The sequence below is a fragment of the Nomascus leucogenys genome, chromosome 22a (assembly GCF_006542625.1).
Source record: "Nomascus leucogenys isolate Asia chromosome 22a, Asia_NLE_v1, whole genome shotgun sequence".
Lineage (NCBI taxonomy): Eukaryota > Metazoa > Chordata > Mammalia > Primates > Hylobatidae > Nomascus > Nomascus leucogenys.
Window position 1 is genome coordinate 87,973,650 of NC_044402.1, and position 19,560 is coordinate 87,993,209.

Genomic DNA, 19,560 nt, shown 5'->3' on the forward strand with positions numbered 1-19,560 from the left:
ACATCAAGCAAAACTAAGCTTCATAAGTGAAGGATAAATAAAATATTTTACAGACAAGCAAATGCTGAGAGATTTTGTCACCACCAGGCCTGCCTTACAAGAGCTCCTGAAGGAGGCACTAAATATGGAAAGAAACAATCGGTACCCGCCACTACAAAAACATACCGGATTGTAAAGACCATCGACACTATGAAAAAACTGCATCAACTAACAGGCAAAATAACCAGCTAGCATCATAATGACAGGATCAAATTCATACATAGCAATATTAACCTTAAATGTAAATGGGTTAAATGCCCCAGTTAAAAGACATAGACTGGCAAATTAGATAAAGAATCAAAACCCATTGGTGTGCTGTATTCAGGAGACCCATGTCACATGTAAAAACACACATTGACTCAAAATAAAGGGATAGAGGAATATTGACCAAGCAAATGGAAAGAAAATAAATAAATAAATAAATAAATAAATAAAATTAGGGGTTGCAATGCTAGCCTCTGATAAAACAGACTTTAAAGCAACAAAGATCGAAAGAGCCAAAGATGGGCATTACGTAATGGTAAAGGAATCAATGCAACAAGAAGAGCTAACGGTCCTAAATACATATGCACCAAATACAGGAGCACCCAGATTCATAAAGCAAGTTATTAGAGACCTATAAAGAGATTTAGACTCCCACACAATAATAGTGCAAGACTTTAACACCCCACTGTCAATATTAGACAGATCAATGAGACAGAAAGTTAAAAAGGATATCCAGGAGCTGAACTCAGCTCTGCAACAAGCAGACCTAATAGACATCTACAGAACTCTGAACCCCAAATCAACAGAATATATATTCTTCTCAGCACCACATCACACTTATTCTAAAATTGACCGCATAATTGGAAGCAAAATACTCCTCAGCAAATGCAAAAGAACAGAAATCATAACAGTCTCTCAGACCACAGTGCAATCAAATTAGAACTCAGGATTAAGAAACTCACTCAAAACCACACAACTACATGGAAACTGATCAACCAGCTCCTGAAGGACTACTGGGTAAATAACAAAATTAAAGCAGAAATAAATAAGTTATTTGAAACCAAAGAGAACAAAGACACAACATACCCAAATTTCTGGGACACAGCTAAAGCAGTGTTTAGAGGGAAATTTACAGCACTAAATGCCCACAGGAGAAAGTGAGAAAGATCTAAAGTTGACAACCAAACATTGCAATTAAAAGAACTAGAGAAGCCAGAGCAAACAAATTGAAAAGCTAACAGAAGACAAGAAATAACTAAAATCAGAGCAGAAATGAGGTAGATAGAGACAGGAAAAACTCTTCAAAAAATAACTGAATCCAGGAGCTGGTTTTTTTTAAAAGATTAACAAAATAGACAGATCGTTAGCCAGACTAAAGAAGAAGAAAAGAGAGAAGAATCAAATAGACACAATACAAAACGATAAAGTGGATATCACAACTGATCCCACAGAAATACAAACTACCATCAGAGAATACTATAAAAACCTCTAAGCAAATAAACTAGAAAATCTAAAAGAAATGGATAAATTCCTGGACACATAAACCTCCCAAGACTAAACCAGGAAGAAATCGAATGCCTGAAGAGACCAATAACAAGTCCTGAAATTGAGGCAGTAATCAATAGACTACCAACCAAAAAAAGCCTAAGACCAAAGAAATTAACAGCCGAATTCTACCAGAGGTACAAAGAGTAGCTGGTACTATTCCTTCTGAAACTATTCCAAACAATAGGAAAAGAGGGACTCCTCCCTAACTCATTTTATGAGGCCAGCATCATCCTGATACCAAAACCTGGCAGAGACACATGCACAAAAAGAAAAATTCAGGCCTATATCCCTGATGAACATCGATGCAAAAATCCTCAATAAAATACTGGCAAACTGAATCTGGCAGCACATCAAAAAGCTTATCCCCCACCATTAAGTTGGCTTCATCCCTGGGATGCAAGGCTGGTTCAACATACACAAATCAATAAACTTAATCCATCACATAAACAGAATCAATGACAAAAACCACATGATTATCTCAATACATGCAGAAAAGGCCTTTGATAAAATTCAACATGGCTTTATGCTAAAAACTCTCAATAAACTTGGTATTGATGGAATGTACCTCAAAATAATGAAAGCTATTTATGACAAACTCACAGCCAATATCATACTGAATGGGCAAAAGCTAGACACATTCCCTTTGAAAACTGGCACAAGACAAGGATGCCCTCTCTCACCACTCCTACTCAACATAGTATTGGAAGTTCTGGCCAGGGCAATCAGGCAAGAGAAAGAAATAAAGGGTATTCAAATAGGAAAAGAGGAAGTCAAATTTTCTCTGTTTGCAGATGACATGATTGTATATTTAGAAAACACCATCATCTCAGTCCAAAATCTCCTTAAGCTGAAAAGCAACTTCAGCAAAGTCTCAGGATATAAAATCAATGTGAAAAAACCACAAGAATTCCTGTACACCAATAACAGACAGACAGCCAAATCATGAGCAAATTCCCATTCACAGTTGCTACAGAGAATAAAAGACCTAGGAATACAACTCACAAGAGATGCGAAGGACCTCTTTAAGGAGATCTACAAACTAATATCCAGAATTTACAATGAACTCAAACAAATTTACAGGAAAAAAACAACCCCATCAAAAAGTGGGCAAAGGATATGAACAGACACTTCTCAAAGGAAGACATTTATGCCATCAACAAACATACGAAAAAAAGCTCATTATCACTGGTCATTAGAGAAATGCAAATCAAATCCACAGTGAGATACCATCTCACACCCATTAGAATAGCAATCATTAAAAAGCCAAGAAACAACAGATGCTGGAGAGGATGTGGAGTAATAGGAATGCTTTTGCACTGTTGGTGGGAGTGTAAATTAATTCAACCACTGTGAAAGACAATGTGGCGATTCCTCAAGTATCTAGAACCAAAAATACCACTTGATTCAGCAATCCTATTACTGGGTATACACCCAAGGGATTATAAATCATTCTACTATAAAGACATATGCACAAGTATGTTTATTGCAGCACTATTCACAGTAGCAAAGACTTGGAACCAACCCAAATGCCTGACAATGATTGACTGGATAAAGAAAATGTGGCAGATATACACCATGGAATACTATGTACAGCCAGAAAAAAAGGATGTGCTCATGTCCTTTGCAGGGAAATGGATGAAGCTGGAAACCATCATTCTCAGCAAACTAACACAGGAACAGAAAACCAAACACTGCATGTTCTCTCTCTTAAGTGGGAGTTGAACAATGAGAACACATGGACACAAGGAGGGAAACATCACACACCCTGGCCTGTCAGGGGTTCATGGGACTAGGGGAGGGATAGCATTAGGAGAAATACCTAATGTAGATGATGGGTTGATGGGTGCAGCAAACCACCATGGCACTTGTATACCTATGTGACAAACCTGCATGTTCTGCACATGTACCCCAGAACTTAAAGTAAAATGAAAAAATTAATAACTTTCCAAACTGACTTGCATAACCTCATTTAATGGCTGCATAATAGTTTTTGGATATTTAAAAATTTATGTTACCATTCTCATAATTTTGGGCAATATCTATTTTTGCAATTATTAATATTCATGCAAAAGTGTGTTCGTAGTCTAATATTTCAAAACTTTGAAAGTTACTCATTTATGGTAAATTCACAGGAGAAGAATTATTGGGTCTAATATTTAAACATTTGAATAATATTAATATATATTGAAAATTGTCATTCAGAGATATAATATCAACATACACTTTTTTATGAGCATATGAAAGTATTTATTTGTACCTTTGGGTAAATGGAGTGTGTGTGTGTGTGTGTGTGTGTATGTGTATGTTCTTTCAAACTTTATCAATTGCTCATTTGGATTTCAGTAAATATTAAGTGGCTGCTACTGTGGACAGTATAATGTTTGTGAGTACATTAGAGAAATATTTTACAGAGTGTGAGAATGCAAAGTAAGGACCAGTGATAATAAAGTTCTAGGTGTGCCCTTGTACACTCTTTTTTTTCTTTCAAAATAAGAATTAAAACAAAATGAGATGGAGCAAATAAATATATTGATGTTATTTTATATGTAGGACAAGGTAGTGTGAAAAAATGAGATGGATAGAATGGACATAGGAAAGGCATAAAAAAAGATCTAAGTTTACCAACTTTTTAATGGAAAAACACACTAACCATCTATAAGATTCAGTTTTCCGTTTGTTAAATGAGGCTGTTAAGCCTATTTGTGTTTATGATGAGTGAAGATAATGTGTAGATAACACAGCAGATAGTGTGTAACCTTAGTGCATTTTCCCCAGCAAAATTTAATCCACGATTGGAAACTCCAACATCTGTGATTTTTTTCCAGAAGTAGCAAATGCCTTCAGATAAAGTTTGATGAAAGTAGATAGAGAGCTAGAAAAAAAATTGGTCCATTTGTTTTCAAAAGGCTAGATGTGACTTATTCCAAATTAGACAACAACAAAAAAGAAATGGTGGAGGAGAGGAGGGATTGTTAATGTGAAAGCAGTGTCTAGTTTATCCTCAAACTGAATAAATCTGTTTTGTATTCAACATGGTTATTCAGAGAATTCCTGACATCTTTAACATCGCAACCACCACCCATTACGTCATCGTCTTTTTTTTTTTTTTTTTTTTTGAGACGGAGCGTTGCTCTGTCACCAGGCTAGAGTGCAGTGGCTCGATCTCGGCTCACTGCAACTTCCGCCTCCCGGGTTCAAGCAGTTCTTCTGCCTCAGCCTCCCGAGTAGCTGGGACTACAGGCGCCCACCACAACGCCTGGCTAATTTTTTTTGTTGTATTTTAGTAGAGAAGAGGTTTCACCATGTGGCCCAGGCTTGTATCAAACTCCTGAGCTCAGGCAATCCGCCTGCCTTGGCCTCCCAAAGTGCTAGGATTATAGGCTTGAGTCACCGCGCCTGGCCACGTCATCCTCATTTATAACCCTTAACTATTTGAGCTTGATCCTAAACAGAAAGAGTAAGATCCTTACCTCGCTGCAAAAAATTGCAAAATAAGATGGAAAAAACATAGTGTGTCACTAAATCATATACTATGATCAAAATCACAGAAGCCCCACTGCATATTCAGTATAGGGGGATTAATGCTGTTAATAAGATTACAGCTGTGAACTGGAAGGAAATAGTATTTTGAAGATAGATCCTTGGTAAAGTGAAATATCAAAAAGTTCTGAAAACTTGGAAAGGAAGCTTGATAAATTGGGACAAAGAATGAGCAAATTCTGTGAGAAATTTTATAGATGTAAGTCATATAAAGGGATGACTTCTTTTATGTAATAAATTTTCTTAAAAGAAAATAATAAACTGGCCAGGCGGGGTGGCTCACGCTTGTAATCCCAACGCTTTGGGAGGCCGAAGCGGGCGGATCACTTGAGGTTAGCAGTTCCGAGACCAGCTTGGCCAATGTGGTGAAACCCCATCTTTACTAAAAATACAAAAACTAGCGTCGTGTGGTGATGTGCACCTGTAGTCTCAGCTACTTGGGAGCTGAGGCAGGAGAATAATTTGATCCCAGGAGGTGGAGGTTGTAGTGAGCTGAGATTGTGTCACTGCACTCCAGCCTGGGTGACAGAGTGAGACTCCATCTCAAAAAAAAAAGAAAAAAGAAAAAAAAAAGAAACTAATAAACCTTTAATTAAAAAGGCAACTTAAGAGATAGGATTAAATAATGACAGATCATTCAAGATGCTTCAGATTCTGAAGCACAAGTGACCACAAGCAATATATTATGTAAAAATATTCAGACACATTTTCATATATCTTCTCCATATTTCATAACATCACAAATACTTACCACACACACTCAAAAACTGTAAGACATAGAACTAAAAAGTTATCCTAACATGTGTACTTGAAAGTTTTCACAGAGCAATTTGAAGTATATTCTGGAATATCAGAAAGCCAGAAGTTTGGGGATAAGAATTATCTATGATTTGAGATGCAATATTGAAAATAGTGTTCTAATTTTTGAGAAAATTCAAAAGTAAATTCAAGAGACTTTTATGATTAAAATGATAAGGCAAGTGAGGAAGAGAGAGGAATCAAGGCCACCTACAGTGAGCGTCTGACTTTAGCAAAGGAGTCAATTGATGGTTCCTGGCACTGACTTGGGAGCCTAAAATAAAAAAAGCACGTAGCCCTAGGAAGGTGATTAATTCAAGGTGACGCAGTTTGAGTTTGAAGGATTTGTGAAACCTCCAGTGGAACTATGAAATAAAAAGCCCCATATGTAGATATGGAGCTCATAATAGAGATCTCTGCTGGAGACAAAAAGGTGAGAATCAGGAGATAAACGATCATTGTTCCGTGGGGTGAATGAGATCTATTTATTTAAGAAGTATATATAGTATTTGATGTGAAGCAAGCACTCTCCTGAACGCTTTTACAAATATTAACTCATGTAATCCTCATATGACTATGAGGTGACTGTGAAGACTGGGAAGGAATATCCTAGAAGTGAACTCTGAACAACCAGGAGAAAAACAAGTATGAGAAAACTGAGAGGAAATGGCCAGCAAAGCAGGAGAAAACTTGGGAAGCTGCAGCTACACAAACACTAGAGGAAGTGAGGATTTCCAGAAATTGTCATGAGTGAACAATGTCTAACGCACAGAGTGTTCCAGAGGGCAAGGGGTAAACACATGCATGGGATTTAATGACAATGGCATCACAAGTAACCTCGTAAAATATTTTAGCGTGAGGGGGCAGCAGCAAGTGAGATGAAGTAGGAACAGGAACAGAGGCTATGAAAACAGAAATTTAGGATGTTATTTTATAAATCTGTGCTGAAAAGTAACAGAATTTGAAGGGAAAAATTTTATGAAGGTTATAGTTGTATATGGTTAAAAAGGGACAGTTAAAAGCTGTAAGAAAAGTGAAATAAATAGCAGATGCGATCCCAGGCACAGGTGAAAAGAGTTTAACTGTGGGCTGAAGAAAAGATGTATTTTCCATTAAAATGATAGGTTTTCTTGGTGGGGGATACAAATATATTTTCAAAGTGTGTGTAATGAATGTGTGTGTGTGTGTGTGTGTGTGTGTGTGTGTTTTGCCGGGGGAAACAAAGAAACAGAAACAGAGAGATGAGAAAGTTGCTGAAGAGCAGATAGGAAGATGAAAATTTTCTTGCTGTGATTAAATTTTGTGTATGAGAAAGAGATTGAGATTGTCTTTCAGAATGACAAGAAGTAGTAGACTTTTAAAAATGTGAAGGTTTGATGTTTTCTCTAGGTAAAATAAAATGGAGCATTAATAATTTAGCATTAAAGGATTTCTGGGGCTGGACGCTGTGGCTCACGCCTTTAATCCAAGCACTTTGGGAGGCCAAGGCAGCTGGTCGTGAAGTCAGGAGTTTGAAACCAGCCTGATCAACATGGTGAAACCCTGTCTCTACTAAAAATACAAAAATTAGCTGGATGTGGTGGTGTGTGCCTGTAAACCCAGCTACTCAGGAGGCTGAGGCAGGAGAATCGCTTGAACCCGGGAGATGGAGGCTGCAGTGAGCTGAGATTGCACCACTGCACTCCAGCCTGAGTGACAGGGTGAGACTTAGTCTCAAAAAAAAAAAAAAAAAAAATCTAGGCTGCTGGAATCTCAACTATAAATTAATAGTAACTTCTGCTGCCTTAAAAATTCAGCATTTCTCCCCTCCAGATACAGGAATTTAATATTTGAATGATTATATTTGGATTTTATTAACTGGACAGAGATAAAGAACAAAAGAAGCAAGACTTTGAAAGGTGTTAGTAAGAGGAAATATATAAATGGTTTAAATGATTTATTACTTAATCATCAACTAATCATTTTTTCTACCTGTGTTCTTTCAATGTTTAGAAATGTAGATAATACTTCAAATTAGTAATATCACACTTGGGAATTAAAAATATTAAAATGGCTATGTGCACGTTCATGTTTGTTTTACTAGAGAAAATAAAATTTCATTTTAAACAATGTAGGTTTCCAACATAATGAAAGTTATTAGATATGGTGGCACATCCATCTACCGAATTTAATAAACACTAAGTAAAACTGGCAGTGATAATGACTAGAAGATAATTGGGAATAATCCACATGATATGAATTTGAAATGCTGTACACAAAAATAGATGCATAATTTAAGATCAACCAAGTCAAAATTGGTGTTCAAGGAGAAAAAGATGGTTTGGTAACAGAAAATACTTTAGGTCAATGAGATTATGAATTCATTTTCATAATTTCTCTTCTACTTAAAAAAAGTTTAGTCATCTGGTTTGTTTGCTCATGAAACATTCTCTGCTACATTAGAGAGTGAGAAGACTCTTTAATATGTTCATAAATCCAGCTCTCAGAGAAGCTTAGCCTACACCCACCTAAGGAATAAATGACCATTAACCCACATTAATCATGGTGATTCCATTGACGTTATAGTGTTTGGTTTAGATATTTCTACGTGAACTCCGGCTAACAAGTTGAGAGGGGATGTAGCTGCATGGTTGGGGATGGGGTGATTTTGAAAATTCTCCTTGCTGTGAATGCAGCTATTAAGGAAGAACCACAAAGTATCTCCTACTTCTATTTGTCCTGTCTGTAAGTGACACTTGTTACTGAAGCTGCTATCTTGTAACATTGAGGCAGACAAACTAAAAATAAAATTTATCTGCTGTGAGTGATGGAAATAAAAATATAGGAAGAACCTGCTTCCTTGTTGAAGGAACCAGTCTTGAAGCAGCTTACCTCTGTATTTTGTATAATGTGGGCTAATAAATTTAAGCTAATTATTTATGCTACCTGTGCTGTGATGTTTTCCTATCAGCAGCCAAATATAACCTCACAGTTGTTTTGCTGTTTTTGCTTTCACAAAAGAGCTATTAACCAATTTAAAAATGTTTTTTGACTGAAGGATGCTTAGGGGATGAGAGGATATCAACAATATAAGCCCATACCAAATCCCCATTTCTTATCATTAAAACTGTCCTGACATTAAAGCAATGCTCAGTTTTTTACCATAAGAGTGAAATTTTGAGATTATAATTTTAAACTGTAAAATATTTACACTTAAATTACACTTATAATTTTAAAGTGTAAAATATTTACACAGATTAAAATAAAATATGGGAAACAATGAAGCAAAACATTCTAAACTTGAAAAGTAAATTGATATTACAAACACAGAGTGACTTAAAAACAACAAAAAAAAACCAACAAAAATCAAACCTCCATTGTAATTGCAGATTTGTTGACTAAATGTTTACTAAAAGACTGGCTAGCTTGAGCCCAGGGGGCGAAGGTTTCAGTGAGCCACTGCGCTCCAGCCTGGGCAACAGAGCAAGACTTCATCTGAAAAAAAAAAAAAAAAAAGACTCACTAAAGGGAAATTTCTTTTTGGATTTGGCTCTTTTTACAGGAAGTCATACTTTTCTGGAGAATTACTTGATGAAAAATTTCTTAACCTTACTTCATGAATCAAATCACAACTCTTTCTACATTTTAGATTGTGAAAATCTCACTGATAAGAAAAAATAATTGTTTCTCTTGGCCAGGTGCAGTGACTGACGTCTATACAACCAGCACTTTGGGAGGCCGAGGCGGGTGGATCACCTCAGGTCAGGACTTCAAGACCAGCCTGGCCAACATGGCGAAACCCCGACTCTACTAAAAACACAAAAATAAGCCGGTCGTGGTGTGCACCTGTAATCACAGCTCCTCAGAGGCTGAGGCAGGAGAATCGCTTGAACCCGGGAGGCGGAGGTTGCAGTGAGCCGTGATTGTGCCACTGCACTCCAGCCTGGGTGACAGAGGGGCACCCTGTTTCAAAAAAAAGAAAAAAGAAAAAGAAAAATAATTGTTTCACTCTTTTAAGTACAAAAGTAATTGTACATGGTTTTTTAAAGAAGGGAAGTCTCTTCTAAGAATAAAACTGTTCACTGTATAGAATTAATATTTTTGTTATTCATAGTATTAAAAAAAAGTCTCATGGAGAGGAAATAGCAATACCAGGCAAAATGAGTATATATTTTTATGTTACAACCCAATAGCATATAGCATATGCAAACTATTTATTTAAATAATTTTTAAGCTAAAATGGAGACGAGGTCACACATTTATACACTGCTAGAACTAAAAACAATCATAGAAATAAGTATCTGAAATATCCAGGTTTTTTAAATACAAAAACTGAAGCTCAGGAAAGTGATTTTTTCACCCCAGTGTCTTACATTTACATATTGGCAATGTTTCAACTCAGACATAGGAATGTGACCATTCAAGGAAAGGGCAACTGCAAGCTTCAAAAGACACACTACTCTCACAAATATTTTCCTTTTTATCACCTAAAGTAAATTTCAGATTACTTACAATCTCTAGAAATTAACATTTCATTAAACCATAACTAGGAAATGTTTATTTAATATTTGAGCAAAAGTTAAGAAACATATTTAAACTTAATTAAAACAAAAATAAATTAAAGAAAATTAATTAAAACAAATTTTTGTGTAATGTTTTGAGCCAAAGTCAAGAAATTTAATTAAAACAAAATCATTTTTGGTGTTTATATTTTCGATAGGTAAAAATAATTTTCTCCTACCAAATAACAGGAAATATTAATATTTATTACCAATTAAGAGAGGAGTGTGAGCCCTGGAAGTGGAGAAGTGAAACTGAGAGGCAGTAAGGGGGAAGGGGGAGAAGAGATCATTAGAAAATTAAGAACAAGGCAAATGTAAACACATTTCTTAAAATTTGCAATTGAAATCTGAAGAGAATGTGATATACTATAGATCTCCACTACTAAGAATACAACGAACAAATTGAAATAAGAAGGAAACACATAATAAAGGAAATCATGCCAATGTTTCTTTTTATAGTAATGAATAGTGTTTCATTATGCCTGTTCTATTTATAGTTGTCCATAACTACTAAAACTCTCTAAAAATGAATGGAATTATTTTGTCTGGACTTTATAGTTAAATTTGTAAGTTTTTTTTTTTTTTTCAGAAAAAGATTACATTGTTTTCTTTGAATGAATTCACTTTTCTTCATCAGAATTACTGATTTCCATACTAACTCAATTTGTTTAAAAGCAAAGCTCTTTATGGTATGTTATTGTCATTTCCTTAAGAGGGGAAAAAAAACAAAAGTTAGTATTACATATCTGAATCAAATGGAGGTTTTCAAGAATAAAATTCTGCACAACTACAAAAGCTAGCAGCTCCAAATGAAAGGAAATGGAATAAAAAATGAATGCAAGATAATACAATGAATTTTTGGCATGAGAGGAAAAAAAAGAATAATATATTAAATGTGTATTTCTCTATTATAATTACCATACATATTAAAAATGAGAATGATATAGAGAGATTGAGAGACCTGTGGCTACTTTTGGCTATTTTACCTGCTTTTTGTATTTGCTCTTCTAGGTACCTGTTATTGAGTTAGATAAGCAAATGGTATTTCAGGACCAAAACATCTATTTCCTGAAGAGTTGCTCCTTTAATTGTGTATCTACCTACCTGTCTATGTAACTCTTGTTAAATGAATTAATTTGTTAGTTAAAATCAATCTATTAATTCATAATGAATGGGATATCTTGTGGGAGGTACGTGTACTTTGCAAATACATGGAAAGACAGTTGAGACTTTCCTAACAGGTTCTGGAATTCAGGTTGATATTACCTTTTTAAAAATTTTTAAGGATTAATAGCTAAAAAGATCAAGTCAGTTTCTTCATTTCTCCTGAAGGCCTGTTTCCATCAGATTTTATCTCTGCCTAGACAAATATATTGGAGACTTCTCAACTTTCTGCTTCTGATGATCTCAACTTGTGGTACGGCAAAAGAAGAGCAAAATGTTCACCCAGGTGTGGGAATTTCTCACAAAAATGTTACTTTATTATATTTAGGGAAAAAAGGGGGCAAAATCTACACTCATAATACCTGAGACTGGATTTCTAGAACCTTTTGGTTTCAGATTTATGATAAATTAGAAAACTTTCTGATTAGAAAAATGTTATAGTTTCAAATATCAGCTAACATTTTTATCTTTAAGTACAATAAACATGACAAATAATTATCAATGTTTTCTCTCCTATTAAGGAGAGTATTTTTAGTAATAAAAATAAGTCTTAATATGAAAAAGCTAAGAATTCATGATTGCTTCTAATGACACGTATCTGGGAGGGGTCTGAGTTTGGTTCAAGAGAGGAACTACAGCTGTTGGTGATTACAACCATCTGCCCAGATGACATCACGATCAACTCCTCTGAATCACTCTAAAGGAACGAGGAGTCCTGGCAGCTGAGTCATGATCCCCCAGGAGCTGTTAAGAAGTTCATCTTCAGTCACTTCCATCCAAATAGAAAAAAACCCATGAAGGGTGAGAACTATGGGTCCTGAGAATGACAGGCAATTGGTGCCACTTTATTCACAGAATCCAATAAATAATACTCTTCGATTCACATATTTAATGATCATTATTGTACATTTTTATAAAGACCACTTAGTCTAAATTGCCATTCATCTCTTTCCTATCAAAATCCTACCCAACACATAATCATATCATCAGAAATCAGATGTTTCCTTGTTGAATGCCCTACCTAACTCGTTCGATTGTAATTTTCTGGGAATGGTGACCAGAGATTTGATTATTTGTAAGTTACATCAAATCCTCATTACTTTATAAATGATTTAAAATTTATCACTTGGTACACTTTCCATATCTTTCAAAGGATTAATATATAAAAAGTACATAGTTAATGCTCAGCTTTAAAGACATTAAAGGACAGAGTTATACAGAAAGAAAGATCCAGAGATCTTTCTTTAATAAAGATATTAAAATTGAATCTGCTTCTTCAAGTATAATGATAGAACAGAAAGAGATCTTAAAATGGTTTAATCTCTTCCTTGGCTTTCAAAAATATAAAGTCTTCTTCTTTATTGGAGATTTCTTTATCCATAGAATATCTTAATTCCCCACTCCCCAACTTCCTCCCCATGTCAAGTTTTATCTGTCTTTAAAATATTTATGTTGTCTTCTTCGGGATATATCATTGACTGGCACTTTTTGATTCTCGTTATATATACTGTTATCCTTGGATATTAAAGTAGGTCTCAAATATATCTTTCATGGTGGTGTGTAAGGTTCTGAGAGAGCTGGAAAAAAGGTATAAGCTCCCTTCTAAAGTGCAAGTATATACTTGCAGAGATATTTTTTCACTTACATTCTTGGAGATCATCCATGGTCTCCCCATGTCTTTTACAGAAGAGGCTTCCAGCACCTATTAGGGAAGCTAGATGGTCACTTGTATCTTCCTTATCTCTGTACTAGATGATAATATCGAATGCAGGTAAGTGGTGGTGGGGAGAGTAATATTGACAGAATAGCTATATGGCAAACATTGGCACCTCAGAAACTGTTTGCTTTTTTGAGGGCTCTTATTAATATTTGCAGACTTTAAAAAGGCTTGAAAAGAGTTTTATCCAGAGCTCACCACATATAGAAAAACAGATCGATCTCTCTTGTTATGGGAATTGAGGCTAGTCCAAATTCCCCCAGATTAAACATCTTTCCTCATTTGGCACATTCTTCAGCTGTTCCTTAAGAAAAAAACATACTAAGAAAAGTTAATTTTGGGAAGTCTAGAATTAGAATAAAATTATTACATTAAAAGGAAAGCCCAGATATATCTTAAAAAATGCTTATCTTAATTTTTTTAAAAACTCACATTAGCACCAGATCATTTCTTTAATGAGTACCGATTTCCTTTCTTCATTGACTAAATAGCTTTGCTAAACGAGATTAAAACCACATAACTCAAATGAGACATATAAGATCTTGAATAATGTTCACATAGCTATAACATCAAATTCCAATGCTAATATAAATTTTGTCTACTACGTTTGTCATTTATTTGGGATTATCTGTTTGCCTCAAGTGGTGTAAAAAAATTGAGCAGGAACCACCTGAAGCTTCCTTTCACAACAAGAGAAAGTTGTAATTAGTATTTACTTTACCTAGCTTTCTTTATATGAAAGTAGCCAAGAAGCAAGGGAGAAAAGACAATTACAAGAAATTGTGATAGGAAACTATTAGGAAAAGCAATTTGTAATTTCTGATAAAACTCTAGGTAAATAACCCTGAGCACTCGTAGTCTGGCAAGTGGGAAGTACCTGTTGAACAAGTGATCATTTGATTGATTTTAAGCATGTGGAGCTCATTTGTTCATCTAAAATATAGAAGAGAGTGAGATATTAGCTTCCTGAATAGCTATTGTTATTTAGAAAAAATAATGAACCAATAAACTTCTTATATAAGATGAAATAACTATTTTTTAGAAACAGTGATCTTATGTTCTTCATTGTATAAACACTTATGTACTCATATAACATAGCTCCTGGGATACAATAAACAATAAATGTATGTTTATCTTATTTAGGCAAACTAAAAGTTACAGGCTCTGTGCCCTTAAATTTTTAAATTTATATTCATCTTTTGTTTTTTAAGGTGTTATAAAATTACAATTTTAAAAGCCCTTCTATTTCTAACCACCATGTATTAACAGGGATTGGATTTTTCCACCCACCTGAAATAAGTAAAAAAAAAAAAAAAAAAGACAAAGTATAAGAAATTATATTGGTCAGTGGAGAGCAGTGATTTCATAGAGATGAGAAACAAGTGTTTAGCCCCACATTTGTATATTTGTTCCACCAGACTGAATGGAGACTCAGTTTAGTTTCTATATGAAAGCTCAGGGAGGAGGAACTCTACAAGAACCCAGTGGTCTCCCTGAGTTTGGGAGACAAAGCAGAGACAGTCTCAGGAGGTAGTTAGGGTATATAGTACCGAACGTCGGAGAGGACAGAGTTATACAGAAAGAAAGATCCAGAGATCTTCAGATGGACTTCTAGTCTTCAGCTCAATATTGATCTGTTGCATTCATAAGAGAAAAGTCTAAAGACTGGGTGAAGCACCACCTAAAAGGGTTAGAGGGGCCCACACATGTAAAGCAGGGAATATTTTTGGTTCCCAAGTTGCAAAACTCTCAGTTCATGGAGCATTAAGTATAGTACTCAGGTGTTTGCACCAGTAGTAGGAAAAAATTAACCATAGAATAAATAATTCTCCAGTCTTGCCTAACAAAGTTTAATAGCAAGACAACAAAATAGGGAACAGTTTCCAAGTACTTTAACTACATCCCAGAAGAGAGCTGAAGGATATTTATAGAAATACAACATATACCAACACCCAATAAGGTAAAATTCATAATATTAGGCAACCACATCAAAATTACTAGGGATGCAAAGAACAGTAGAATATAACTCATAATAAGAAAAGTCTAAATGACAGAAATGACATCAAAAACAGAATTAGCAGACAAAAATATTAAAAATTTAAAGTATTTTCCATATGTTCAGAAAACTAGAGAAAAGTTGTATTACATTTTAATACAACCATTGTGATTCATTTTCTGAGATGAAAATTAATCTTTGAAGCTTCCTAAATGGACTTTAAAATATTACCAAAATATTCGTAATAAACACCATTATTCTGGAGACTTACCCTGTTTCTGAGATTTACTCTGTTTTTAAGCCTTGGAAATGAGGAATGAGGAATGAAGTGATGCTTACAGATGAATTATCATAGAATTCAAGGACTGGATAGAAATAGATAAGGGTCAAGAAGAGGAGGAGAGATAGACTACGTTGGCAGCAGTGTGGTGGCAGCACTTGGGGGTGTGGCATAGTTCGAGGGCGTCAAAGGCACATTGTGCTTGGTAATAAAAACTGTTTACATTTTATCAGTGTCCTACGGATGAATACTTTCACATTTCTGATGTTGAAATAGCTTTCTTGTGCCCTAATCAGCAATATATAATGTTTTTTACTCACATATTGACTGGGCAATTCCTTGCAATAATTCCAAGTCTACACAGAGACCTGTGGTCCATCATATGGGACAATTGGGATAGTTGTATTGCAGCATAGGAACTTCTATTATGGGCCATGATGTCCTTATATTCTTTTGTTTTTGAAATAATTTTAACACCTGGGTGTTCCAACTAAGAGAGGACATAGCATTCCAAATAGAGGCTTAAAGAGAAAACAGTGGATTTGACATGGGCCCATACTTTCTGTTATTGTTGGTTTGAGGAAGAAGAAAAGTAGAGGTCATGAAGTTGCCTTCAGCAACTGGTAGCTACTGGTAGTTGAATCTCAGGCTGTGGTTCTACTTGGCACCTGACACTTGGAGAAGTGAAGACAGGGAGAGAAAGGTAATAGGAAGACTGGGCCCCTGGAATTGATACATAACACCAAGAAAGCAGTCAGTGAGGATCTCAGAAAGCCAGGAGAGATGGTCTATTATGAAGAGAACTTGCTGGAAACACTTGAACACTTCCCTGTTTCTAGTGAGATTTGATATCCAGAAACACATGTCTATTGAATTCAAGTTTCTCCTAATGCACATTGTAGCAATCAGAAAGAATTATAGTGCTGCTATATTTCTATAAAAGATAGCAGAATCTACCTTTGGCACTAATGCATGAAAATATATTTGTGTTTTAAAAAGGCAACCTGCCAAATTTAATTCCTAAAATGAGTTAATTGCTATAGATGGTAAACAAAAAAGGATGGCTAGTTGTAGAAGGCCTTTATTGAGAATAGATGAGTTGTATTGTAGTGCAATCCTTAGATCATGTCCACATAGAAAAAATAAATTGATGATATAATTAACCCATTTTAACCTATATTATAATTCAATTTAATTAATTTATACTGATAAGATTTTTTTGAAAATCCTAGTCTAAGTAATTTTCTTCACTTTTCATATTGTCTCTTCCTTTTTATTTTTTGTAAGGATGTTTACTTTGTATTTTTTTCTTGTATGAGGTAGAGATATCAGTTGAAAGATACCTTAAAATTTTGTGACACTGAATTTAATCAGCCAACCATTCCTAAGGAATCGATAGCATATTTACTATTTGGTTAGATGGATAGGCACTCTGGCATTAAATTAAGTCTCTAAAGTTGGCATTTTTTCTCCATTAGTTTGCCATCCTGCCCATTTACCTCTTGAATTTGAAAGATGTAAATAAAAGATTTCTAAAGATTAGAAAATTAATTTTTAAGATAATTAAGCTGTTTTGAAAATTAGACTTTATTACAAAATATGTTCTCATTTTATGTATTATTAATTTAACAATTAGTTTTATGACAGAAGATTTTAGTCAAAATAGTTGTACAATCAACAAGCAAATGATCTATGGACAATCAGTCAGGCCATAAAACACCAGTTGATAACATAATCCTTTTGGACAGGAACCACATTTCCAAAAGGAGTTTTGATTTAGTCATTGGTGGTAAAACAAAAGATATCAGACTGTACCTTAAAAACAAACAAACAAAACAAAACAAAAACTTGTCCAATTCAGTATACTTAATAGAGATAGGAATCAAATAGTAGTATATGTCATTAAACTTTTCCAACAAGATTCTGTGGTCACTTGAAGTAGAAAAACTTGGTTTTCCAATATAACTACTCAAATCAGTAAAAATAAATATTTTAAAGCTTTACTCTTATTTTAAAATTACTTCGTTAGTTATCTGTATTTACATTAGTATTTTTCAATCTTTGTTGATCCCTAATTATATTTCATATAATTTTATTAAGCTGTAGGCCACAAATTAACATTTCAAACTCAGCTAAATTTCAGGGACTATTCCCTCTTTAGTTTAAGGATTAGATGAGATATGGACACTATATATTGAAATAATCATGCACTAGAATGATAGATTTAAAATAATCTTTAAAATAGGGAGATTTTGTCATGTTCAAAAACTTTGCAGTATCTCTCAAAATTGTCACAACTTTCCCCCTTTCATGTAAATATTACGCTTTTACATATGAAATATGACTCTCTGGGCAGTATGTTTCCTGCTTGAGTTTTGCCCTTTGTGTTTATATTATCTCATGTTATACAAAGTCATTTTGTGACTAATTTCCAGAGCACTGAGTCACAGTGTGGCTGTTGCTTATCTTTTCTTTTTTCCCACATGGTAGTACTCTTGGCCCTTATTTTTGGTAATTATTTTATACTAATGAGTGCTTTTTCATAATTAAATAATTGTTTCTCTCATTATATTTCTGTGGTTGTTTAGTGCTGTATTATATGCTTTCATTTTTTACTAGAAGCAAACATTTTATAACCAACAGGAACATAACAGTACATCATGTAGGCACGTTATCTATTGTTTTAATTGACAAAATTGCACAACATAGACTTGATCGTAAGTATTCTCGTTTAGGTATCTCAGAATATAACCTTTGGTCTTTGGAGAATTGTAAAATATTTCCTTAGAGAGATTAGTTAATGCTGGCATAAAATAATTTAGATTATGATTATTTTAATGTTTATACCTCATTTTAAATATCATCAACTAATAGTACTGAAAGATTATTTGAATAGAAGAATAACAGTCTCTATTTTATATGTTACGAAATAAAATGGAAAGGTAAACCAAACTTTCAAAAACTTCCAATTAACCAAGCACCATTAGTAAAGAATTCTACTGCAATCTTCAAATTATAAAAAAGCTACATACACCAATTAGTTACAAAAATGTTTATGGTTTAAAATCATAAACATTGCACATAAATGCAAAATGCTGAGAACTCAAGTTTGGATTGCAGTTTGAGTTTACTCTGTTTACAGGGAAGGGTTGATTTTCATTTTCGGCAAATAAACAGTGATCCTCCCCTATCAGTTCTTTGCCTCTCAGCACCCTGCTTTTCCCCCCGAGAAAAAGAAATTAAAGTTATTTCTTATGGGCTAGACAGTATATTGCCAGGTACTCACAAGTAAAATCTCTGATGAAAGTTCTTGGAATGTTTTTTTTCAAAACGGAGTTGAGGTTATTTTGTTTTTCCTTCCAGGTATTGAAGACAGGATTTATCTTCTCTACTTCTTCTTTTAGAAACAGATCAAGAAACTGGCGATTGAAGAGTAACTGAAAGAAACGCAATCTGATCTTACTAGCAGTGAAAGAGCGAGGTAAGAATTTGACTATTATCCAGCCTAAAGTCTCTGCTGTCTATTAGAGCAAAGAGGGAGCCTCAGAGTCGGCTTCAGAGATCACTGGCAGTTGGGAATAGCCCAACTTCCTGTTAGGTCACTGCAACTCTGACTCTATTTAGTCTAAACCTCTTTTTTCTTTCTTTTTTTTTTTTTTTTAGTGGAGGAAACAGATGAAGGAAACAGCTTACACCAAGATTTCAGTTACGATCATTTTCAATAGCTGTTTCCTTTACTTTCCAGGATTGTTTTTGTAATCAGTTGAAAAAGAATGCTTTTTTCCCCCTAGAGTTAGGGTTTAAAAAATTACGTATTTATTATTACATTGTTAATAAATAAACTTTTTTGCAGTTTGTTTCTTCTTCAAGTTATTTCATTTGTTTCACCCACTGTCAATATATTTATTTTTTTAAAAAGTCTGAGGGCTACCATTGGAAGTCTCTCTTAGTG

The 19,560-nt window shown here is 34.4% G+C and overlaps 1 protein-coding gene across 3 annotated transcripts in view; it reads right to left on the bottom strand.

Annotated features, from left to right (window-relative positions):
- Positions 1-19,201, bottom strand: part of TFPI (tissue factor pathway inhibitor) — an 87,387-nt gene extending 68,186 nt beyond the window's left edge. For all 3 annotated transcript variants that reach the window (XM_030803344.1, XM_030803345.1, XM_012501700.2), the window contains exon 1: positions 18,895-19,201. The gene's annotated coding sequence lies outside the window, so the exon portion shown is untranslated. The remainder of the gene's footprint in view (positions 1-18,894) is intronic.
- Between the last annotated feature and the right edge of the window lie 359 nt (positions 19,202-19,560).